Here is a 26411-nt window from a genome sequence, read left to right as displayed (position 1 = left end):
GAGATGATTTTAATACTCCTGTGGGAGTAGATACTAAAATTGCATCCACCTCGTGAGAGGGTTTCGAGGGCTACAAGGTTGGAGGCGGGGGAGGAGGAAGGTGGTCTATAGGAAGAGTCGAAGGAGGAGGGAACAGGAGGTTATCTAAGGGATCAGGAGGGGGCGGTGGAGGAAGATGATCTATAGGATCCCACCGCCTTTCCGGTAGCTTAATTTCTTCTTTTTCTTCTTCTCTGAAAGCTTTATATACTTTTATTTTCACTTCCTGTTTCTCCCTTTCTAACCAACATTTTGCAGAACTAATCTCTTCCTCGCAAGGTTCTACTCAGGTATTGACATATCTATTTAAAGCTGTACATCGCCAACTTTCTTTTGTCCCGTACCAGGGCTAATAAACAGGTCCTTTAGCAATACTCTCTTTGGGCCATATTTCTGTGCAGTACCTTATCATTTTGATTTTATCTAGATCCTTCATACCCTCATTAGTATCCCAATATACTAAAAGTTCACCTAAAGGACTACTAGGAGGTATTTTCTTAAAAACTTCCTTCCCTTTTCTCTTCCTGCTGGCACTTTTTCCAGCACACTGCCCCATCTTTAACTAGCAATTGATATCCAATTACAGTTTCTTTTAAAAATTATTTATTATTTTTTATATTTATGTAAATTATTTTATTTTAAATTTTTTACATTTCTATTTCTTTTAAATTTAATTTTTTTTTATTTTTCATAAGGGATAAGTATTAGTTATTAATGAGGAAGAGAAAAAAATAATTATTGTGGAAATTATAATACTGGTTACATTTAAAAGTTCGTCATCGCAAGAGACAAGACAAAAATGGCAACTTCAAGAAATGTTTGATGTGGGAAAGAAAATATATATGGTGGCTTTGGTGGGAAACAAAACAAAAAAACATGGTGACTCAAAGAAATATTTAGTGTGGGAAACAAAATAAATATGGCAGCTTAAGAAGGGTTTCGGAAGAAACATGTCAATTCAAATCAACATTTATTACCTATGAAAAGTGAAATGTCAAAATTAAGTCCAAAACTAAAAGTAATATCTATCCTTTTAGCTGGAAAACTAAATAATAATGATGGCTATTTCAAGAAATGAAACAACTTACAACCACTTGCTCAACCAAATACAAAATGGCTGCTTCTCACCACGCACTTCACCAAATACAAAATGGCTCTAGCGATCCGCTTGCCCAAAAGACAAAATGGCTACTCTGAAACAAACTACCTGCTCAACCAAATACAAAATGGCTGCAGCCAGTTACACACTCAACAGAAAACAAAATGGTCACGCTCAAACAAACCACCTGCTCACCCAAATACCAAATGAGCAGAGCCAGCCACTTGCTCAACAAAAGACAAAATGGCTACACCGAAACGAACCACCTGCTCAACCAAATGCAAAATGGCCACAGTGGGGTTTTATACTTGCTGTCCCTGAGTAGCCGCCAGAGGACTTCTGGCTGGTCCTCACCTCCAAAGCTCACTCTGCAGGGATCCCGACAGCTGATGTACAAAGGGCTTCCACCGGAGTGGCTCTGCCTCTTGAATTGTTCCCTAGCTTAGACAGGTTCTAACCTCCCCTTCAGCCCTAGCGGCTGAAAGGGCCCTTCCCCAGCCGGCGGCCCTCCCCCCCCCGAGGGTCACCGCACCTTTGAAGTTTAGGCCCCTCCGTTACCCATGCGACCCCCTGAGGGGATCCTAGCTCAGGGTCCTGAGTCTGTCCCACCTACGACCCGCCAGTGGGATCCTAGCTCGAGGGGTCCCTAACTCCTAAGGCTGTGCACCCTCCCCTTCCCCTGTCTCAGAAAGGGCCACTCTCCGATACGATGGTTACTTTATCTGGAGGTCTCCTTATAGGAGTTTTTCTCCCACCCCTAAGGTCCTAGTTCCTCAGAGACTAGACTCCCCTTTTCTATCTCTGAGGAACAGCCCTCCAGGAGATTTGAGCTAGTGGTCAGAGCTTTTGCCCCTCACTCTGGGCACTCCGGCCCACTAACCCTCTCCACTCAGGGACAATGGCCCAAATTCACCCTCGGAGCCTCCACTCACTGCAGGAACGAGAGCCTGAGCAGGTAAGGGCGGCTAGAGGAGGGTACTCCCCTGTCTCCCCTGCTCTAGGGGTCCCTAGGGGTACACGCACTCAACGACTGCAACACTCGCTTCCCCCACACACTCGCTTCGGGAGTTTGCACTTGCAGGCCCCATCTCAATCACGCACATTCACTTCGCACCCCCTCACACCTTGAACCCCACTCACCCTGCTCAGAGGCAGTATGAGCCCCGCTCCCTCTCAGAGGGCTCTCACCTTTTTGGGTGGTTGTGTCCTTTGAAGCCTTGGCTATAGGCAGCAATTCCTCCCACAGTCTGACGTAGTCCAATCCCTGGCAACCAAAGAAAAAAGGTGGCTGGACGCGTCTCCCAGGTCCACTGCTACCCTGGAACATTTTGAGACGTGGCTTAACCTGGATGAGGCCCCAAAAAGATGTTATGAATTCGAACCAGGCCAGAGTCTGAAAAGGAAAAAGGCTCTCGTTTACTAAAAAAACTACAGAGGAGGAGAGTTTTAGGGGAGCCCAAACTCCCACGTAACAACACAAAGATAAGAATAGGCCAAAACATGTTGGGTTATCCCTGAAAAAGTAGTTCCCTGAGAGTGAGAAGATCCTTAAACCAAACTGAAACCCTCATTTTGTAACCCCTCGCACATCCAGGATTGGTGGGTTTTGGATCCACGCATCGATTGGTCGTTTTCCAGTATTCTCATTGGTCCTTATTGATATTCATTCTGGACCAATCATTTTCTCAGGGCATGAAATGATTGGTCAAGTCCCCTGTCCAATCACCTCACGCCCCACTTTGGCTACTGCCCCCACCAAACCCTGGTCCTCCCCAGGAGCCACAAAAAACGCCCATCAACTCACCCCAAAACAATAATTCCCCACCCAGGTCTAATTCAACGCATTTAGAACCCCACTTCAAACAGCTTCCTTCTACGTATGACCATCCATTCATTTCTCCTTCAAGGGGAATTCTGATCTTCCCTACATCAACAATACTCTTCTCTCATCTAAGCAATGCATCATGAAGGAAGCTTTCTATGCTCTACAGTCCTAACTAAATGAAGCCTCGCCAAGAAAACCTCAAAACATTGCATGTGCTATCTATGGCACAGCTCCTCTTCAAAATCAGGCGATGGCCAAAGCTCTAGCCAATGATGATGCGTCCCCTTTTCCCCTCTTTGTGCTGGTGTTCACAGGGGTCCCCTGGGTTCACAGGATGAGGGAAAAGAGAGAATCTTGACTCCAAGTTTCAGAAGGTTGATTTATTCTTCCATGACACATATGCTATAAAAATGATATATGAGAAGAATACTAAAAGAAGGAAAGAAAGGATTTCATCTGAAAGGCTTGCAAGAAAAGGGAAAGAATGAAATGATAATAAAATCATGTCACTGACTGGACAACTGGACTGTGATTGGCCATTAATTAGAAACAGCCACACGAGACCAATCAAAGATGCACCTGTTGCATTCCACAGCAGCAGATCATTCTTGTTTACATTTTCGTTCTTGAGGCTTCTCAGGAGAAAAATCCTGGCAGAGGGATGTTTCAGAAAAGATCATGGCGCCGCCTGCTCTCAGCTGGCAGGGCACAAGGGCCTCTTGAGCCGCAGGCATCTCCTCTGCGCTCTACTTGCACTTGCTTTCCCCAGTTCAGGCAAGCAATGCTGCTTGGCTCAGGATGTTCTTTGGGCTTCTGAAAGGCTCTGGCCACTTAGCTACAGCATGGCAAGGAAGGGAGTCTTACAAGGCTCTGCATATTTTAGAGTTTTATTGTCACTCCAGCTGAAACAAAGTATCCCCTGGCTACTTCTGCCTCTTCAGCATTCTGTCCTGCAGGTGGCCTGCTCAGACTGACAGCTTGGGGCACCTGCAGGCTCCAGTTCTGCTGCAGCCCAGCTCTTCCTCTCACAGCTGACTTCTTATTGTGACAATTTGTTCATTTCTACCTAAAAGATACCTCGAAGCTTCCCTCAATTAACAATCCACTGCTCTAAGCTAAACAACCCTCTAGTATCTAAGCTACCTACGTTCTATAGTCCATAAAACTTGCTCCCTACAAGTCCTAAAGTTTGGAAAATATTCTCTTTTGGAGAGAAACACAACCGAGCTTCCGATTGAACCTGAAACCTAAGCTAAGCTAACCTAATCTAACCTAAGCTAACCTAACCTAACCTAACCTAACCTAACCTAACCTAAACTAACCTTACCTATCCTTACACCTAAAGTGACCCATTTAGAAAACCTACTCCTATTTCCTATCTACAGCCCAGCTCCTCCTCCAACTCAGGGGATGGCTGAAACTCCGGCCGCAGATGACACATGCCCTTCTCCCTCCTCTCAGCTGGCGGGGCACGAGGCGCAGGCATCTCCTCTTCAGGCGCAGGCGCCTCCTCTCCAGTCTTCCTGCACTCCCTTGGCTGAGATGATGAGAGCAGCCAGGCTGGAGGCAGGATCGCCTGTGGTCACAAAGGGATGCTGCCCAGAGGAAAAAGGAAACAAAGAAAGGAAGCCTTACTTTCCAGGAAGGCCTGCTGACGGGCTCAAGCAGGACTCCTTGGCTACCAGAAAGACACACCAAGAGCACCGAGGAATAGCAGCGTGTCCGCCTGCGCCTTCCTGTCCTGGCAGCCGTCTCAGCCACGTGGCCCACACTCCTCCTCACGCCTTCCTGCAGGCGTCCTCAGCTGACAGGCCTTTTTGCCCCTTTGCTTTTTCTTTTTCTTACCTGCAGGAGTTCCTGGGCAGACCAGCGCCTGTCCTCGTGAGCCTGCAGGCAGCAGCGGAGGAAGTCGCGTAGGAGAGCCGAGTGGTGCCTGGGGTTCTGCAGTTTTGGGGGCCCGTTCCTTTCGATCAGTTCAAAAACCTACAGCACATGGATGCAAGAGGACACTCGACCTGCTCCTTTGCTAGCCGCATCATCAGCTCTCTGTGCACAGAGCCCCCTTTCCAAGCTGCACCTTACCCTGAGACGGGTCTCCCGCTCGTAAGGAGCTTCCCCTTCCACCATTTCCAGCCCCATGATGCCCAGGGACCAGATGTCTACTTTGGGGCCGTAGGCTTCTCCTCTCACCACCTCCGGTGCCATCCAGCTGGGAGTGCCCACGCTGGAGCTGCGCCTGCCGCGCTCAGGGCTGAGCTGGGCACAGAGGCCAAAGTCAGCTGAGGAGAAAAACAAAGCCTGTCAAAGCCAGCTACCACTGCCAAAGCAGCCAAAAAGATTGGCCGCTTACAGCCCGGCCAGGCCATGCTGAGTCGAGCTGAGAAAGCGGCTGAGCACTCCTGCCACGTGCCTGGAGCCAGCGAAAGAAGAAGCCATCGGCCACTTCAACAACACCCTGAGCATTCACGCACCGGCCAAGCGGCGCTCCTCGCCAAGCGGCGCTCCTGGCCAAGTGGCACTCACCAAAAGGCAGCCCCACAGCACAGGCTGCAAAAGCCGCACCTGCACAGGGATACCCACCCAACTTGACAGATCCATCGGTGCCCACAAGAACGTTGCAGCTTTTGATGTCTCTGTGGATGACTTGGCGGCAATGAAGGAAATCCAGTCCTTGCAGGCACTGAGAGGAAAAAAGGAGGGAGGCAAAGTTAACACGCAGGATGTCATTTCATCCTACCAGAAAGGAAGGAGCCCAACAGGATTGACAGCTTTCCCAGGGAGTTGGGAGCCAGGGCACAGCATCATGCTGCTGTCACAAAGAAGAGCTTGCTGCTTCAACACTCTTGGAAGTTTTTGCTACATTTCCAAGCCAAGGCATCTGGGCTTGCAAAAGTTCCACCAGCCATCGGTACAAAGCGCGTCACCTTTGGCTGGGAGGTGGCACGGCAACGATTGTTGGCGAAGCCCAGTGGCAGCAGAGGAGGAAGTGGCGCCTTCGACCTGTGCCAGAATCCGTTGCCACCTGGGCTGCGATGTTATCCTTGGAAGCTGAGGACAGCTCTTTCCCTTAGCTTGAAATTCTGCCACCGCCATGCTGCCTTCCAGTGGTAAGGAATGTAGGACAGACAGACAGGCTGCAGGCAAGCATTGCGAGGCAAAGCTGCCAAGAGGAAACAAGTGAAAGCAAGCCAGTGAGGCAGCACCAGCGCCACAGGTCAGACAGCATAAAAGAGTGCAAGAGCAGAGCCTAATGAGTGCAGGGACGCCGGCAGGCAGTTCCCTTCCCACGCTCTTGCTTCTCCTCTGTGTCTTGGCGGAAGCAGCAGCAAAAGAAGGCTGAGAGCCAGAAATCACTGCTCTCCTTATCCTCCAGCTGACAAGCAGCATCCTGGCAGGCCTGGCCAAGCACAAGCGGGATCCCTCACCTCCCGACAGACAGCGCCTATCTGTCCTTCCGCCAGGTACACCGCACAGAGCACATCAAACAAGGTGCCGCCGTCCACAAACTCCATGGCCAGCCAGAGCTGCGCATCCACCAGGTAGCTGGAAGAAGAAAAGCACGGCATGGAAAGAGAGCAATGGGCACAGCTCAGTCACCCGAGGGCCTGAGCACGACTTTTGCCACTGCTCTCCAAGCTACGTGTGCCGCAAGAGACTATTGAACAGCAGGTCAACCTCCTGCCACCCTCTGGAGACGAGCGGAGAAATGGGAAAGAGCTCCGTTCTCTGCCACTGACCAAAGGGCATTGTCTCTTCTGGCTTGCACTAGCTAAAGCTGCATTGATGTGACCGTACGCCAACCTGTCTAAGTAGGTGACAATATTGGGATTCCTGTTGTCCCTCATGGCCAGGATTTCGTTGGCAGCCAGCTCCTCGGACATCCCCTCCTCAACGGACATGATCTTGATGGCCACCTGAAAGGACACGGGCGACGGTTGACTTGAGAAGACGCGCCCTGCTCGAGATCACAAGGAGCACGCAGCCAGTGCTTGTGCAATCAGGCAGCCAGCTGTGCCAAAGTGCCTTGTTCCTAGACAGCAGAGCTTAGCAGGAGCACCAAAGCCCATGCCAAATGCATTCTGCATCCTGAGCTTAGACTGTACTTGAGAGGAACAGCCTCTGTGGCAGACATGGAGCGGCCAGCAAAAGCTCCAGGCAGGGCTGACAGCAGCAGGGAAAGCGCTGCAGAGCTGCAAAATGCCATGGTGCTGTTGGCACTTTACCTGTTGTCCGCTGCTGGTGTCAAGGGCTTTATAAACAGCTCCGAAGCCCCTAGAAAGAAAACAGCAGCAGAAAAAGGCCATTTATCCCTGGCACTGAAAGCAAGCCTAGGCAGGAGATCTCCCCAGGCTGCCTGCATGCCTTCAAAAGGGCCCGGCTGCGGCGTCTCTTTTTTGGCCAACAGCACATCAGCCCGTGAGCCCTCTGCCATGCGGGCCAGGCTGTCCCAGGGAGCACTAGGGTCCGGCATGAAGACCAAGGCCCGCTGGAAATCTCCAAGGCACGCGCCCACTTAGGTCACTTCCAAACCTAAAGGGAACTCTCTCTTTGTGAGGGTGTGCATGCATGTGTGTGTCAAGAAAGTGAGAACAATTAGAGTCAGAACACTGTCTTTGAGAATCTGACATTTCTTGGATGCCGAGGTGCTCTTTCAGGCCATAAAGTTGCCGGGGCAGGGCGTTTTCCAGCTCCTGCTCCTCAGCGCTGCAAGCTAGACATTGCCAGCATCAACTTGTCTTTGAGGAGCCCTTTGCATTGCACTGACTGAGCAGCGCTGGCAGGCGACAGGAGGTCAAGCCAGAGTCTGACCGTGATTGGAGCTTGCCTGACTTCACGCTTGATATTGCAGCAGCCAAAGACCCGGCCCACACTTTTGGGAAATGACCTGACGTCACACTTACCCTCGTCCGAGTTCTTCAAACGCCGTGTATCTGCTCATTGGCTGGCCCACACTCACAATGCTCCCTGAAAGACAAAAGCAGGCCTGCTCACTTGCACGCACAGACGCCACTCCCCAGCCATCCCAAAGGCAGCCCCACCGCCAGCAGCTGTGGGCCCTTTTGGCTCCCTTAGCTTCCAAGTGCTGAGAGCAGCAAATGGGAGGGCCATCTTCTGCACCTTTCATCGGGTGGCCTTTGCAAGGAGGACTTCATTGCTTTCAAGCACAGCTTGATAAGCCAAAAGGATGAGCCCTTAAGAAGGGCGCCCAAAGAGGTAAGCAAGGGCCTTTGCAGCCTCTGCAGTCACACCCCCCCATCACTGGCAAGGCTACCTAGAAGCACAAAGTGTCTGAGCCGCGGGAGGAGTAAGAAGGAGAGCCAAAAAACAGCTGGGGCCAGAGAGCTGCCTGGGGCCTACACACTTGCTAGGTGCCAGCCTTCTGCTCAAGCAGAAACAATCTCTGCTTTTCTCCTTTGGCACAGAAGGCAGCCCAGGCAGAGCCAAGGCAGGCCCAGCCGCCCTCACAGGCAGCCTACACCCAGACACGCACGCAAGGCACTGCTCTGGCACACAGGAAATACAGCGGACGTACTCAGTGTCTTCAGGCCCTGCTCCTCTCTGCTCTCGGCCTGCGGGGCTGCGCTGCTGGATGAAGTGCCAGCAGCGGGGGGCCAGCTGGCTGCTGCAGGCCATGCTGCTCCGGCGGCACCAGGCTGAATTGCAGAGCGGGTGTTGAGCTGGGACAAGAAAGGATTGCCCGTCAGAAGGGTGGCTGGCACAGATGCCCAGCACAGCGCACGCCACTAGCAAGGCCTTGGAAAGATGCCCTCAGCCACCGCCAGGCCTCTCCAGCTATTGGGCCCTTTCCCATGTCCCCTTCTCAAAGGCAATGGAAAAAGAACAAAGGCTATTTTGATCCAGCCCCTGGTGGCCGCTTCCATGCTCCATTGTTTCAACTTTTCTGCTAGACACTGGCAACAATGGAGCGATGGGCTTGTGCAGATGCACAAAGAGATCAGAGGACAGCCCCACAGCCTCCTTCCTTTCTTCCTCCTGTGTTTTCGCGGGCAATGAAATCGCCCCGGAGGTGGCGTGCAACCGCCTGCTCAGAAGCCCGGAGCATGTCCCTCCTCTGATCTGTTTCACGGATTTCCCCTCTCCATGTCAGCCTTTAGGCAGCGGCCCTTCGGAGCCGCCTTCCAGCCCTGCCCAGACCCACGCGCCCTTTCCCATGCAGAGCTGAGCAGGATTCTCCTCCCCAAACTCCGCTCTGACCGCCTGCAAGCCCAGCGCAGCCTACATTGTGCCTGAAGCTAATTAGTCCATGCAGAGGGCAGGTCCCTTCCAGGGGCCACTGCCTGCCAAATACCCCGCCAGGCTGTCAGCTGCCTCTTTGGGCCGCTCTGCCCGCTAACCGCAGGCAGCCTGCACTGCCACCGGCCACAAGGGGCTGACTCCTACCCTGGCAAGAATTGAATGCAGCCTCTTGTCTATTGCCAAGAGACATTCCCGGGCCCTCTCATCATCCCAGCCAAGTGATGCTTGAAGGTCAAAGTTGAGAAGCCATTGGCCAGGCCTCCCTGGCATGGCTGAAGCAGCACTATGTCATGGCAGGCACACAGCCCCCAGCACCTTAAGCCGCGAGCAACAAGGCCTGCTCCAAGCAAACCTTGAAGCTTGGCACTGCAGCCAAGGCAGTGCCAAGCTCAGCTGCCACTTACCGGCTCTGCACCTTCAGGCTGTGGAGGAACAGCAGCTGGAGGCTTGGTGTTCCTTTGCTCCTCTTCAACCTCGTCCTCAATGACAGAGGGAGCCAGAGGAGTTGCTGAGCCTGCTGCTGAGCCCTGCAGACAGACACAAGTGAGAGAGACGCGCAAGAGCCAATCCCTTGGCAGCTGCTTTCTCTTGGCAAGGGAAAGGACCCAGGAGAAGGGCAAATGATACACTTGGATGCAAGTGGCACTCTGAGTCAGGGAAACGCCAGGAAGAGGGCTGGGGTCTTGCTCTGCTGTTCCTTGAAAGGCTCTTCCTTGGAAAATCAGCAAACAGCCAGTGCTCCCTTTGCTACTGCTGATGCCACCAGGCACTTGGCCTTTCTTTCAGCCTGCCACGCTGGCACTCCACTGCACTCTACTGCCAAAGGCCAAGCTGGCAGAAGTGCCGCACAATTCTCCCACGCCAGCAAGGTCAGAGCTTCCTTTGCCACTCACCAAAGGACAGGCTTGTCTCCATCCACGTGTCAGGTGACCTGCAGGGAGCGAGGGAAAAGTGGTGGCTTCTCCATGGCCATTTTCTTCCCAAATAACCTGGGTCAGGTAATTTGGCAAGAAAAGAGCAGAGCCAAGCAAAAGCCAGGTGATGCCAGCCCCAGGATGAACCTTTACTTACGAGTCAGCTGGGTCACGTAGAAGACAGAATAAGCCACAGAAAAGACCGTGCAAACCGCGGCACAGACTTGCCCGATCATTTTGGCAGTGCTGTGCGGGTTTGCACACTGAATGCCACCCAAGGGAGATGGAAGAGTCCTCTCGGGGTGCAGGCCGTCTTCTGGGAACACCTTGATCGAAAGGATCCTGCTGCAGGGAGCGAGCGGAAGAGCTGCTCTGCACAAGCAGGCCTTGCGCGCCCCAGGACAACGCTGCGCTGACAGCACTGTGATGCGGCGCCGCTCCCTTGACCTCACAATAGCAGCTGCCCTGGCTTTGTTGTGCCCAGCAAGCCCACCCTCTCTAGAGCTGAGGCAAAAGGAAGGCCTGGCAAGTTCTCCTCAGTCGTAAAGCAGGAGCAAATGACCTCACAGTCCATAAGGCAGTGCTCAAGGCATCCCAGGGGAGCCCAGAACAATGAGCCAGCCCTCTTAGCGCCCAAGAAATCCAAGCAAACATGACTTTTGGTCCCAAAAGCTTGGACTAAAAGCAAGTGTGCTTCTTCTAGGTGGCATCTTACTTGGTTCTGAAATGCCTCACTTCTTCCATGCCATTTAGGGGGCAAAAGAAGCCAAGAGAATAAATGGCCAGGAGCATTGTAGGCTGCAGCTGCTTCTCGAGCACGTGGGTGCATGCTGACCTTTGCTCTGACTGGGTTTGGAGGCCGACGTCCCGTTGTGGCAGCTGGCTTAGCTCTTGACGCAAAGCTCCTCTCGTCCTGCTGGCCGTTTCTCAGGCAACTGAAAGTCTCAGCGCATTCGGAAGAGCTGTGCGCTGCGTCTTGGCTTGCCACACTTGTGTTGTGTCGGAGCTCTGGCAGCGGCCTGCGGCCCACTGCTCTGCAATGGCCTGCAGATGTCGAGCCCAAAGGAGGCCCCTTTGGAACAGGCCAAAGCTGCAGTGGGAGGGATGTTGGCCCCAGCTCCATGCTCCCTGTAAGATTCCTTGCAGAGATTTGGGCAGCCACATCCCAGTACAAATGAGATGCAGTCATTTCCTTCTCTGTCAAAATCTTGAGGCAGACCCAGGAGACATCCTAAAAGTGGAACAAAATACTGGGTGGGTATCACTGGCCGGGGGCAATGTACAAATCACAAACGGGACGGGACTGCTGTGAACATGCCTTGAGCTATCTTGGTTTTCAGCATCAGTCTCATTACATGGTTATGACAAAGGGAAGATGCCAGCACGTCGCATCCCAGGCAGCAGACAAAGAACTTAATGTTACAACTTACTTTATAAGTTTTTTGACTAATCACACAAAGCAGAAGCATACTTACAGTAGTTCCATCCATCTGCTATAAGCACACGTACCTTTGGGTTAAAAAGTGTTTCCTTATTTCGAATCAAATTCTTGCTTGTAAGCCTTAATACTCAATGCACAGCGCTCCATTATTAGGCTTCAGACTTCCTAATATCTTGCTAGATAACCTTTTCTACAGCTTAGGGAGTTATCCTAGACAAGCGTTAATACGCAGACCATTGTTCTATTTGTCCTTGCTTTTCTACTTTTTAAATAATTTTTCTGCTGACCTACTGCATGGCTACTGCTTAGCTCTAATCACAGTTCTGTTGTCTCTGAGGCTTGCCTTTTGCAGCTTTCCCAAAACCCTCTGATTTTGTGGATTCCCACATCAATTGACACATGTACCTCTTTCAATTTCTTAAAATCAGCAATTTGAGTAATGTCTGCCTGCTGGAGTTTCAAAGCTTGCTACTCTCTGGGATTTGTTCTATAATATACAGGAACATGCAAACCTTGACAATCAGGGCATGCAGCAGCAACTGAGCGAGCATTATTGCTACTCAGGCCAAATTGCAACTGCAGAGCTTGAGCTCCTTGATGATGAAATTGATGAGACAAAATTGCTTGTTGCCTCCAATTAGGAACTGTTCAAGCAGCATTGGCAACAGGAGCACCAGCTACAGTGTTCTCTTCCGTGAAAACTCCTGGTAAAGAAGTGCGACTGCGAATGTGCAGTACAAAATATGGTTCAGTGCGTTGCTGGATTGTATTCCACATTTCCAACGCCACCTCAAATAAAGGACGATAATCAATTTCAGATAAAACAACCTTATCTAACTTTTTGGTCAAATTTGCTACATCAGCAGAATCTGTGAGTGTTCACAGCTTGAGGGAACAACTGAAAAGCTGTGGTCATAGCTCACCATTCAACAGTTTGAGATGATCCTGTTTTACATTTAAACACGTCGCCAATCACCATTGACTTTCCAAGTCACTGCAGCCTTCCTGTTTTTCCATCTGTAAAAACAGTTGGTCCATCAACAGGACTTTCCATGCTCAAATGTTTCTGACCAACAGGTACTTCTTAAAAAAACTTTTACAAGCAGTGACTTGGTAAATGATAAGACACTTGTCCTGTGAAAGCAGCCATAGCCGCTAGCAACTGCTGATTGTGGGCAAGACACCACTCCAAATACTAATTCTGGACAGGCAAAAGAATTGTTTCAGGATCTCAGCCTAATAATTCAACAAGCCTTAATAATGATTTCAACAATCAGTTCAAAAAGAACCCTGTTAAAAATCTGTAGTAATTTTCACTCTCTATTCACTATGGCAATCCTGACCCCATCGATTTAAAGGAGCAGAGGTAATATATGGCCTTATAATTGCTTTTTGCCCTTCAGGATTTGTGATCAAAATATTTTAAGTGAAATTCCACCCACTGTGGTGCCTCCCTGCCCAACCACCCCAGTGTCACTTGTTTGCACCGGCCACTGTGGTGGCCACGAGTGTCGAGACACAATTACAATATCAGCTCCCGTCTCCAGCAGACCATTCACTTTTATTTGCCGAGGTCTTGCATTCTCAGAAGTCAAGGTGCACGCCAATGGAAGTCACTGAGCTGTCACTCATTGTGCCCAGCAAACTTGAGGCGTCCCAGGAGCGTCCCGAAGCCTCCGGTGCAACGTAACCGATTTTCTCAAAAAAGGAACAATTGGAGCTAGGCAAGTCTCTTTAGGTATAGTAACTGGTGGATACTTAGTTGAAATCATAGCACAAATTTGTCCTGTGTAATCAGCATCAATTACCCCAACATGTACATTAAGTCCCATTAAGGTAGCACTAGATCTTCCAATTAGAAGAGCACTGAGACCTTTACCAATCGGTCCCCCTGCTTGCAAAGGTACTTCAACAGCATCATGAGTATTAATAGTTAGTGTGTCTGCGGTGGGTATATCAATCCCTGCTGAGCCAATTGCTGCCCCTAAGTATTGTTCACAAATGGATAACTTTGCAGTGCTGGGAGGGCCTGTGGTTGCTGGGGCATTTGTGTCCACACATGCCCCCACGCGTTCTTTCTGTGGTTTCCTGTAACAATTGTCCGTTTGCATGATATTTAGATTGACATTGTTTGGCAAAGTGACCGTTCTTACCACATCTATTACAAGTAAGATTCATTTTAGACTTCACTTTCTGTTCAACATTTTTTGGAGACTGTGATCGTAAATGACCTTGTTCCCCACAGGAATGGTATTTTGGCAGAGGCCTTAGAGCTGCTGCTAATGCAGTCATTTTATGTTGAACTGTGCTGACTTTTGAACATGCTGTAACCATCTCAGGGACAGAGGGATCTCCTGGCAGCGCTTCAATCATTTTCCTGCAATCTTCCTTTGAGTTTTCTATGGCTAATTGTTTACATAGAATCTCCCTTAATTTTTCATCCTCTGCCTGTTTTTCAATTGCTGCAGCCATTTTTCCCACAACTTGCAGAAAAGGCTCTTTAAGACCTTGTTTTATAGTGACATATCTTGGTTTTGGAGCTGCCATTTCCATTCTCTTAGTCATAGCACTCATGCCTAATTGTTGAGCCTGTGTTAAAACCAGGGGATCCCACCGTGCCTGTAAATCTGGATTAGGAAAAGGCCCTTGACCAAGGAAAACATCATCTCCTACAGCATGACGAGGGTCCTGCTGAGGTAGTTGCATAATTTTTAAAGCTGTTTGTTCAGCTCATTGCCTCCAATTGTCTTCAAATGCTCCGTATGGCACTGGTTGAAACAAAACTCTAGCCAAATGCATAGTATCATAAGGAGACAGCAAATCTGTATTAACAATACTAATTAATTGCATTACTTCTGCAGAATTAATACCAAATTTAGCTACTTGAGTCTGAAGATCCTGCACAACATTCCATGCAAAAACCTCATGACTATCATTTTGTCCTGAATTAGGAACTGCTTTAAACACAGGAAAAGCCATTTTATCATTAGCAACATCTATATCAACAGCATCTGAGCCCTTTGGTGGCCCTATGCTCTCCACTAAATCCCAGTCTCCTATTTCCACTGCTTTTCTTTTAACATATTCTCAACACCAAAAAGAATGACAAACTGTTACATTACAATAACATGATCAGAAGGCAGAGCTTTTGAAACACCAAGCTTATGTCTATGACCAGTTTTACCAAGCTTATTTCGACTACCACTTCTACCAAGCTTTTCTCTATCACCAGTTTTGCAGCAAACAGAAGTATACGTTAATTCAGACCTTTTCAACCCTGTCATTTCCTCATTGTCACTATCAGAGTCAGAAGATAAAGGAGGAGAAAGAGCTAATATTTCCATGTGTTCGTGCAGTTCAGGATCACGAAGCAAGCAGCGGATGGCTCAATTTGCTTCTTTTTTAAGGTCATCTTAGCCAGCCCCTGTGCCAAGGACTCAGAGTCAGATTTAACATTAAGTTCAGCTAATTGCTCTATGGGTGAGGGGTACGTGGATTTAAAGCTTCTTGCAGACAAACACAGAGAAGCCTTATCAACCTGTTGCTCTCTTCCCGTAGCAACAGACCCAGAAACAATGTCTGCAGAAAAAATCCCAGCAGAACTCTCAGGCTGAGCTTCTCCCCTCCGTTGCTCCCTAGCAACTTCGAGTTCCTCCTCCAATTCCCTTTCTACCTCCTCCAAGTCTTTTTTGTCCAGCTCTGCTTTCCACTCCTTTAAGGTGTTATAAAGCAAACTCCAAGTAGGAGATAAATCTGCACTTGCTTTATCCCCATTCTGAATTACTTCCCAGAGTTTTTCTCCAACTTCTTTCCAAGCTCTAACACTAAAAGCAGTAGTTCCATCAGTCTTAACATTTTGAGACTTTGCCCATATCAAAATACTACGCAGAGCATAGTCCCTTCCTTTAACTCCTTTTCTTTTTAAGAAAGTTTTCCATGTAGATAAAACAATCTCTTCTTCGCTTCTTAAATTATTTCCCATTCTTCCCAGTGCCTCACCTTCTTTCCAGGTGTCTGAATCAGGTCCGCACTGGCAGCTGAACCCCGCTGCTCTCAGCTTCGCTGGGCTCCAACCTCACTGCCCCTGGCCCGGCACTTCCGTTCACGTCAGGCAGCACCAAATGTCACCGTTAGGCTGGACGTGACATACACACCTGATCAGGGTCCAAGAAGAAAAAAGATTCTTATTCTGCGTGTTCTCCGGTTTATATACCCTTAACGAAGCGTCAAGCCCCTCGATATGCAGGGAAGGTATTTTTGTTGTTCCGACCTCTTGAGAACATCTTGTCAGTATTTCTCCTGCTTTTCTAGCTCAGAGTACATCACCAATGTCAGTCCTTTTAAAGTGTCTCATAGAGCAATGTTTTTGGGGCCTTCCATTTTAATTGGCACAGCAAGCAGGGTACTCTTGAGGTGACATGGGACTTTTATACAGCAAGAAATGCTCATGACATAATAAGGGAGAAAAATAAGTTTTCATTCAAAGTTGCTGTTTCCTGGCAGAAAAGAAATGGAATCCCATGCAGAAGCTGATCTGAACTGCTCTCTACTGACAGACTTGCTAGAAGCGTCTATAGAAAGCTTGTCCAGCCCTGAAGAGAGATGGGGACTGAGGGAAACTGGCACCATCCCCAGTTACTTGTGGAAAAAACATGATCTTGGGTAGAAGAAAATTAAGCATTCCCAGTAAAGGACCATGCCTGGTATCCATATGCATGGAGGTTTGACTCAGAGAGCTGAATGTTGCCCAACAGCTGGAAAAGGAGCTGAATCAGTTGCAAATTGCCTCAGAGCCTGAAACAATAGGCGGCCAGAGGCCAGAGCAGGAACTGAATGCCGGGATGAAGGCAGCCCCCAAAACAAGGGAAACCAGTGAAACAGGCTGGTCCAAAGCCAAAGAGCTTTAGAGTTGCAATTTAACACTGCTGGGGAAGGCCTGGAAGCAGCCTTTTCCAGACTCCAGCAACAGCCAGGCCTCCCTGACTGCAACCTCAGCCCCGCAGCCCTCGGCAGGGCTTGAATGCCTCAAAGCCCAACCCCAGCCCTCAGCCTAAACTCCGCCCGCCCCTCAAAAACACAGAGGCGGGACAGCCCAAAGGCGATGGCACTTTCCTTCCTCCGCTCCTTGCAGGAGAGCTTCCACCCTGCAAAGCCAATCTTCTTCCCTCCTTCTCATCCCCAGCCCTGCCCGCCGATAAAGAAGGAATTCACCAGTGTCCAGTAGTTGTACCACAGTCTGCAAGAAAAATGGTTGAATTGCGTGGGAAAATTAGCAATGATCCCAAAGAAAGTGAAATGGAGCATGTTTGGGGAACTTTGCTATTGCAGGGGGAATTAAATCAATCTTTTGGAGAAGGAAGCACATGGTGAAAAGCCCTGGTCTTTTGTCCGGCGAACAACCTATGGTGTGACAAGTTTGGACCCCTTGGAGAGGGGAGCATAGGCGAGAACCCCCAAGCAATGCATGAGGAACGGCTGGTGCCCCATCCACCTCCTTCTGTGTTATTGTCATTTATTTCAAAATGTAAGGATCAAGGCTGAGAAAAGAAAATCTTGGCACCACCTCCACCAAGTGAGTTGGGAGAGGGTGGTGAATTCAAATACCCAAGAGGCTCTCTGGAAAGAAAATGGGGAATAAATGGAGACTCAGTTTCCATGTATTCTTAATGAACCTTCGCAAACCGCTCCTTGTGTTCCTCCTTCTGGCAGCCGTGGGCATTGAGCCTTGTCTGCCACCAGAGGCTGGAGGCTGAAATGCTGCCGCTAGAGAATCTGCGACCCTTAGGAGAAAATGCTGTTACTGTGGTGCAAGTTTGTTGTTTTGGTGTCGCTAATAACCCTGAATGTTCAAGTAAATCCTCACCAGTTAGGAGACTGGGTGTATGTCCAGATCTGGAATCGAGAGCCACTTAAGCAGAGGTGGAAAGGACTTTTGATCCCATGGCCATGAGATTTACAGCTAAATTACACATAATTTACCTAAATTATGTGATTCAAGGTTGCTCTGGACACACGGAATTGTATTGGACAGTACAGGAAATGTGACTCCGCTGCAGATAAAGCTGCAATGCAACGTTTTCAAAGTGAAAACCATTAAATGGTTTCTCCTTCTGCTCATTTCCAGAGCAATGTCCCTAGCATGGCAGCATGGCTGTTTGTTCTTGAATTAGTCAAGCAGGTAGGAGGACCTTGTACCTAATGACTACAATAGCAAGTACGACTTTGAGTGCCAGAGGGTGGAAGAGACCAAGAAAGCAAAGGGAGCCAGGTCCTTTTCCCTAAGGACCTCTCTAACGTCACACACAGACAACAAATACTACCTGAGCCTGGGAAAAGAAATTTTGCTTTCTGCACTTCAGTCCAAATTTGCAAACCAGAACGCAACAGAATGTGTAGATCCAACAAAACCCCTATGTTATCTAAAACTGAAATGCTCAGAAGGCTGGTTGGCTACTCTAACTTGAGTTCGCCTACATGGTGCTAAGCATCCTCATCTGTATTCTTACAGTACTGGTAAATTTAAATAAGATAACTCTTGCCAAGCAAAGTTTTTATAGATTGTTCCTTTCTTGATGTCTTGTAAATTTCTTTTTACAGACTTTTAATGTTGGTTTGATTAAAGCATCCCCAAACTTTCTGTGGCAGAGAACACAAAAGAATACCAAGTGGATAGTTTCTCTGTATGAAGTAGGTCCAAGTGGGACTGAGTTTTCTTCTTTGAGAGGTGTTTCATGGAAAGATGAAGTGGTGACAGGTCTGAAGAACTGCCGTTCTTCACTGCACGGAGTGTTTAGGTGTTTTCATCTTGCTAAGTTTTAAGACATTGATGTTCATATGTTTTATAGAAGAAGTCTGTTGCAAGAAATCTTGCGAAATTTTTGTATTTTCTCTCAGGTTGCCACAGTGGGTGGGGAAGATGACTCCCTCAACTTATCTAAGGAAAATTTTTAAACTTCTTGCCATCTCCTGAGAGCAAAGTACATGTTTCTCTAGCAAGGCAAGTATGTGTATTAATGGTAGGTGATGTGCAGAGCACAATTGTGCTGAAAAAGGCACGTGGAACTGTTGGTGGCCCCTGGAAGCAGGGAGAAAAGGGGCTGACAGAGGAGCAGAGGTGGCAGCTGGAAAGCTCTCTCCAGCTGTAGACAAAGAAGGCAGAAATGGTTAAACTGACAAAAGACAAGAAAGATTTTGGGTTGGAGAACCACAGAAGGGTTAGGTAAAGTCAGGAAAGGTATTTGGTCTGAAGCCAGTACCTTGACTGAAATTAGACCCTAATCATGTGTGTGTATGTCACATCCGACCTAACAGTAGCAGCACCTTCCCCTGGTGCCCTTCACCAAACACAAGAGTCAAAAGAAAAGGCTTCATGGGCCATCAGCCTGGAGGAGACCTTCTGGAGGGGCCGGGCACAGGTCTCCTGTGGGAGCAACAGAGTCGCTCCTCCAGCTGGATGGAGGGTGCCAAGCCTCCCGGTACAAATCAATAAAATAACTGGGTTGAGTGGCTTCAGATGGTAACCTACATTGGTTACCATCTATGAAACATGAATTACAACCAAAATGGGGGACTGGTAGTACAAGAGGAAAGTGGGGGCAAGGTTGAGGGCTGTCAGAAAATGGGCTAAGATAGAATCCAGGGCGGCATGGCCAGTGTGACCCTGGCAAGGGGACAGAAAAGGAGGGGAGATGGCAGATGGCTGGTGGCTCGCCTATGCTCTTGAGCAGGTTCCATCTCCCATCCTGTCCTTCTCAGGGATAGTGGGTCCAGGGAAGTGGGGGTGGAACACAAAAACTGGGAAAGGAAGTCTGTTAAAATTTGCGCAACTGAAATTTAAATTTCAATGGTACGCAAATATACCGTCAGTTACCACCAAACATCTCAAAGCGAATGATTTTCAATACTCACTGTATTGAACATATATTGAAAGGAAAAAGAGGAGTCCATGGGAGAGGATAAAGTCCAAGGGACAATCTTCTAGGCCATAGCCCCAGGAAGTCCCTTAGCAGGCCCACAGGCCTCCCAGTGGCTCACACAGATCCAAACTGCACAAGTTTTCACTCCCTCATGTTGGCCTCAGTTCCCGCGGCAGAACTTGCCTTCCCGCTGGACACTCACCTGTGCCCAAGCCTGTGCAGAAGCTCGGCTCCCTCCCCCTCTGCCCACAGCCACAGCAGCATCCCCAGCAGTGACACCACTGCTCTGCTCCATTTTGCCCTACTCTGCTCCTCTAGTCACAGCTGCAAGCCTGTATCTCCACACGAGGTTGTGGCCTGGAGGCAATGAGGGAAGAAGACCTTTGCACGCTTCCAAACCGTGCCACAAAACCATCCATGGGTCTTCCCACATAGAAGAAAGACCTGACTTTTCAGAAGCAAATTTAGAGCTTATTCACCGGGTGAGAAGAAAGAGAAGCTTCCAGCACAGGGAAGGTTTTATTTATTAGAGAATTTATTTTGACTATCACTCTAAAAAAACTACAAACTGTGAGCTATAAACTAGTAACTTCAAACCATTAGCTATAAACAACAAACTTCAAACTACAATCTATAACTACAAACTACAAACTCCTAAAAACAGCAGTGGCCTCTTCCAGGGCTAGTATCTTCTTTCAGCCATAATCTGCTGCGTTGCCATGATCAGAGGCGTCAGGTCGGAGGTTGGCTTGGCTGATGTTACAAATGGATGCTGCCCAAAGAGAAAAAGAAGACATGAACTTCTGCTTTCCTCACAGGCTGAAACAGGCTTTCTCTGGCGACCAGAAAGATACAGAAAGCAGAAAGGAGGGCATTCTGGGCACCTCTCTCTCCACATTCAGGACCTTGCTAGATGAGGCAACCATGGCTCCCAATCCCACAAATCCATTAATCCAGCTGCCTTCAGCCTAAGGAGATTTGCTCTAGGTGACCTTGAAAGGCTCCTTCCAAGGCATCCCAGGCCAGGATTCTCCTTTGTTCTCCCTTGAAAAGCCCCCAGACTGGAGATTCTTAGGAGCAGGGCCCATCAGACGCCTTGGACTTGAGCAGATGAGGAGCCCCTGGCAGCAGTCAGCTGGCACAGCCTGCAGCCGCTTTGCCCTTTACCTGCAGAAGTTCCTGGGCGGACCAGCGCCTGTCCTCGTCCCTCTCCAGGCAGCAGTGCAGAAAGTCTCGCAACCATGCGGACTGTTGCCTGGGCTTCTGCAGCTTTGGCCTGGCCCCGCTGCTGATCAGCTGCTGAACCTAGAGGAGAAGGAAATGCCACACTCTACCTGTCTCCTTCCCACCCCAAACTGCTCACACAAGCCCCACTGGATGGGCTCCACTCTCCAGTGGCACTTTACTCCCTGACAGGCTTGGTGATAACTTTGCTACCCCTTCTGAAGAACCCAAAGCCAGAGCCAGCCCTAGCCAGTCCAATATGCAAAGGCTCTTGACTTCTGCCCTGATTCCACTGGCTGATGGAATTAGGAGCAACTGCATCAGCAAAAGCACACTAGGCTTCTCTGAGCACTGACACCAGCTCCACAGGCCACTTGGAAGATGGACTTCCGTCTCACTCTACTCTTTCCAAGGATTATTCCATAAAATGCAGCTCAGCACTGCTCACTGCTGCCTTAGGCAAAGCTTGCGTCAAGCAAAAGGCATCACGATTTTTTGTGCTGTTTCTGCACTGAAATGGCAAGGGGATGATCTGGACAAGGAGCACGAGAGAATGTGCAGCCTGAAACCTCTCCTTTTCCGGTGTTAGCAAGCTTCCCAGGCAGAAGAATGGGAGCAGATTTGGTTCCAGTGACAGCAGTATCTGAGAGCAGTTGCAGCGCACCGTGCGGGAGGTTTTCATCCGGTAAGGAGGCGCTCCTTCCACCATCTCGATCCCCACAATGCCAAAGGACCAGATGTCCACTTTGGGGCCATAGAGCTTCCTGGTGAAGATTTCGGGCGCCATCCAGTAAGTGGTCCCAACAGCTGATCTCCGTCTGCTCTGTTCGGCGGTGAGCTGAGCAGCAAGGCCAAAATCAGCTGAGGAGAAAAAACAAGCCAGCGTGAATGAGGAAAGCAAACCAAAGAACTCCCCAGAGTAGCAATGTCCAAGTAGGCAGCGTGGAACCCAGCTGCCATAAAGGGGCCATGCTGCCATTCCTCAGGCCTGCAGCCGAGGAAATCCGGAACTGGCCACTTAGCAAAAGCCCCCAGTTTCAGGCAGTGGCTTTTAGTGCCCTGAAGCTATTAGACTGTAAGTGCCTTGCTTGGGAAGGGACACACACAACCCAAAGCCACTCCTGAGCCCTTGTTCCCAGCAACACCTCCCTGCCCCTTGTGGCTGTGCTCTGCGCTTGCAGCAGGGCAGCCTGCACTGCCACAGGCACCACTGCAGGGAACCGGCAGCCACCCAAAGGCAGCCCCACACCGCAACCTGCCACGGCTGAGCCTGGCCAACAGCACCCACCCAACTTGACAGATCTGTCCAGACCCAGGAGAATGTTGTGGCTTTTGACGTCTCGGTGGATGACTTGCTTGGAGTGAAGGAAATCCAGGCCTTGCAGGCACTGCGAGAGGAAAAAGAAACACCAACCTAAGTGGATTTCATGCCACAAGAAGGGACGTGGCACATCTGCAAGACTGCAACATTCCTGGGGGATGCTGAGCCATGGCAGGACAGGCTGCTGGCAAGGGCAAGAGCTTGCTGCTCCAACACGAGCACAGCAGGGCCTCTCTAAGTGAGGCTGTGTTTGCTTCTGGAAGAGAAAGGGCAATTGTTCCTCCAGCCAGTGCCCTGCAAACACAAACTGAAGGAGCACTGCTGCAGTGGCTGTGTGCTCTCTCCAGCCAGACAACAGGGGATGCTTTTGCAAACACCACTTTGGGTGTAAGGCTCTCCCTTTGAGGCTGAGCTCTCTGAGAGTCCGCTGAGGATCTCTTTGTCTTTGCCACTTGTTCGACATTGCACCACCAGCACCTCTGCCCTTCTGGGGAAGGAATGCAGCACACACAGGCTCCAGGCAAGTGTTTAGAGAGGCAAACGCAAAGACACTAGAAGAAGGGCAGGGACACTGGCAGGAACTTCAGATGCTCTTGCTACTGCCAGTCATAAGAGAAAGGCAGAAAGGAGGCTCAGAAGATGAAATCTTTCTTCTCCTTATCACCCATGTGGAAGGACCATCCTGACCAAGGCATGGGAAGCACAAACGCCATCCCTTACCTCCCGAGAGACAGCTGCTATCTCTCCTTCTGCCATACGAGTCTCCCTGATGACATCGTGTAAGGAACCTCCATCCATGTATTCCATCACGAGCCAGAGTTCCTCGTCCAGCAGGTAGCTGAAAGGAGGAAACAACAGCCTGGAGATGAATGCGTGCACTTACACCACCGGATTGATTCTGGTTTCTGTGTCTCTCTCCGAGGAAGACAGGAGGAAGTGAGGAATCATTCACTGCGCTCTACAGACCTTGGAATCTAGACGGTCTAAAAGACTGCTTGGTATCCACACCAAGGCAACAGGCCAAAGGAAACACAATCTTTGTCAGCACTTCAGATCCATGGGGAAACAATCAAAGCCCAAACCCAACAAAACAATGTGGAGAGAGGACAGGAACTTTGAGGCTGCTGGCTCAGTAAGATGGGCCCAAGTCCAGTCTTTCAAAGCGCCCTTCAAACTCAGCATGCCAGGAAAAATTAATGCAGCTCCAATGCAATCTCCTCCCAAGATGCTGTAGATCAGCCCAGAAACAGGAAATAACAGCTCCATCCTCTGCCAGCAACCAAAGGAGTGGTGGAACCTCTGGCTTGCAGGATGTGAATGACCTTTCCTGGCAGAACTGCAGAACCACTCACCTGTCTAGATAGTTCACAAGGTTGGCGTGCTTATTGCCACGCATGACCTGGATTTCATTCAGGCACAGTTCACTGCCGCTCTCTTGCCCGAGACTAATTTTCTTTATGGCCACCTAAAACCACATAGAAAACCATGAAGCAAAGAAGTCTGTGGCACAGGACCACAAGGGCAACATGGAGACAGTGATTATGGGATGATAGTGCTGGGCTGGGCCCAGCTGCCTTGTGACTGGACATCAGACCGCATGCTTGGGCACCTCCCAGGACACAGAGCCACATTCCCTTTGCCTGGTAAACCTGGGAGAAACACCGTCTAAGCTCTCCACCTCAAAGCTCTAACAACACTCACTGTGCCCAGGGCCAGTCTTCCCCCAGGTCTTCCCCCGGGTCTCATTGCCATTTTCATTCACACACCCCTTGCAAGCAGGAAGCCATTTGGTGCAAGCAAAAATGCAGCAAAACTGCCGTGAAGCCTTTGGCATTTCTAGGCGGCTTGATCATTACTCCAGCAACCACTGGCATGCTCCCTTGCACAACCACAAAGCAAACTCTTACAGACATGGCAGATGAGATGCTGCCTAAAAACATCCTGAGAGCTATTCCCCCTAGGAAATACAAACCTACATTCTTAGCACAAAATATGCCCTCATGATGAAAACATCATTAAGGACACCTGCACAAAACACAATCCTAGCACTGCCTCACTTCAGGAATTTTCATTTCACTCCACTAAAATCCTTTCCTTCACACTACTGACCTTTGCAATTACTGCCCGACTGTAAAAAGAAATAACCCATGCCTTGATCTTCTAGGGATGTACACCAGGCTGCGAACAGGGCTTAGGCCCTTGAGAGACTCCTTGCAGACCTCTCTCTCTAAGCACAGTTCCCAGGGCAGCACTGCAGGTGGCTACAGAACTACCAGCACGATTCCCATGTGTTAGCTAACAGCCAGAAATGAGAATTCAGGAACGCTGCAGCCCCAAAGAGCAGTGCCATGCTCTGAGACACCACCTGGGCACTAAGACCCAGCCAGCGTGTCTCCTGTGACAGACAGAGCACCTGGCCTCCTTGCATTCCCCGGGGCAGCTGAGAAGGACAAAATCTGTCCCCACTGTATTTGGCAGGCAGACACTGCTCTGCACTTCACTGGCTTTTGCAGCAAAGCTCTGCTGGCCACCCAAAGCTCAGCCACAGCTCACAGCACAGGCGAGGGCACTCGACAGCTGCGGAAGCTGCGGCGCTGCGTGACACTTACCTCTTCTCCTGTGGCAGCCTCCACTGCCATGCACACCGTGCCGAAACCCCTAGAAACAAAAAGGCAGCGGAGAAAGAAGAAGTCCTTTAGTCCCTGCAAGTGCAGTCCAATGGGAAAAAAGTCCTGGGGCAAACACTAAATGGAATACGACAGATTCTCATCTGGGTCTTTTCCCCCTTTTTCTCTTTCTCTATCTGTGCATGTGTGAGATATTTCCAGGAACTTGCCGGTTGGGCCTTCTCACACGTCTCCTTGGAGTCTGTCTGTCAAGCACCAGCACTCAGGCCTTCTGAGAAGCCTGAAGCCATGCAACTGCCATTGGAGGAAAGCCTCTAGACACAGATCCCTTTATCCCTTTTTCAGCTTGCAAGGAAATGAGTGCCCAGCCACAGCTGCAGCCACAGCCAGAGCAGGGAAAGGCTTCCATCGCTGCACACACAAATGGAGAAGTCCTCAAAACACAGGACCCCTCAACTGCTGTGTTCTGAGTCCTGAGTCTGTGGCAGCTGCTTCTCTTTGGTGCACCAGACACAGGGAGGACTCTACTTTTCTGAGGACTTCTTGTACGTTTGGCTTCTCACAGAGAAAATTTTGCAAATCAGCCCCATTTCCAGTCAGCAGGGCCTAAACCCCACAGGATCCACCAAGGGGTCTGCCATCAGGCAGATGATGCCTTTTCCTCGAGAGGGCATTGGCACCGGGCATTGCTCTGAAGCTTTGTCTTTTGCCACCTCAGCTAGAAAAGAGAGCTGCTTCTTCCATTTTTGCTCTTGGCTTCTGGACTAGGTGGTGGTCATCCTGACCACTGAACCTTGTTTTCAGCAAAATACTGGAAAGAAATGTTACCCGGAGCTGTTCCCTGACAGCTGTCAGCTGCTAACTTGACCTTGGAGGACAGGAAGTTTCTCCTCCTTTCATTCCCACACATTCTGTATTCTTCTGAGACATGCAAAAATGGTTTCTCCTACAAAAAGCGGCAAACGGGCGCAACACTTTTGAGGGACAGGAGCCCTGCCAGGTGCTGCTCTTTGCCGCAGAAAAGACATTGCCAGCATCCAGGTGTCTTTGCCGTGCCTTCGCACCACAGCTATAAATGCTGACCCGTACTGAGAGATCATCAGGCATCATCTTAACGCAGTGTCTGAACAGCTTTGGAGCTTGCCTGAAATCGCTCTGGGGAGATGTGACACCAGCAAAATGCACGGGCCCTCCTTTAGAAGAAGGAACTATGGCTGCACTCACCCTTTGCCAATAGTTTCCAGTTCTGTGTATTCAGCCTCAGGATCTCCCTGGCTCACCAGCATCTCTGTGAAAATCCCAAGGAAAGATGCTCACTTCAAAAGACATGCCACTCTGCAGCAGATGAGAAAGGCAGCCCCACGCTCCAGGACACTGGGCCCTTTCAACTCAGGCAGTCGGGAAACAACAACACCACCGCACCAGCACCACCTCCAAAACAACTGCAGCCAGACAAGCAGCCCTGCAGCACAGATGGCCTGCACAAAACTAAAAGTCCAAACTAACATCTAAGCACATGCAGAAAGAGGCAGAGGAGACGGGGATCAGAAAACTGTAAGCAAGAGAGGTGATTGCTGTCTAGAAATTTAAAGGGCAGCAGGAAATACAAAACCTTTCTGTTCTTGGCAAGGAACATGCTGTGACATTCAACAAACAATTTAATCTTTGCAAACATCAAAGGCATCCTGTCTTCTGGAATCAATTGTTATCAACAGCTGCCCTTTCCAGAACAGGAAGAATAGTGCAA

Source organism: Fringilla coelebs (assembly GCF_963513975.1).
Source record: "Fringilla coelebs genome assembly, chromosome: Z".
NCBI lineage: Eukaryota > Metazoa > Chordata > Aves > Passeriformes > Fringillidae > Fringilla > Fringilla coelebs.
This window is presented reverse-complemented; position numbering follows the sequence as displayed.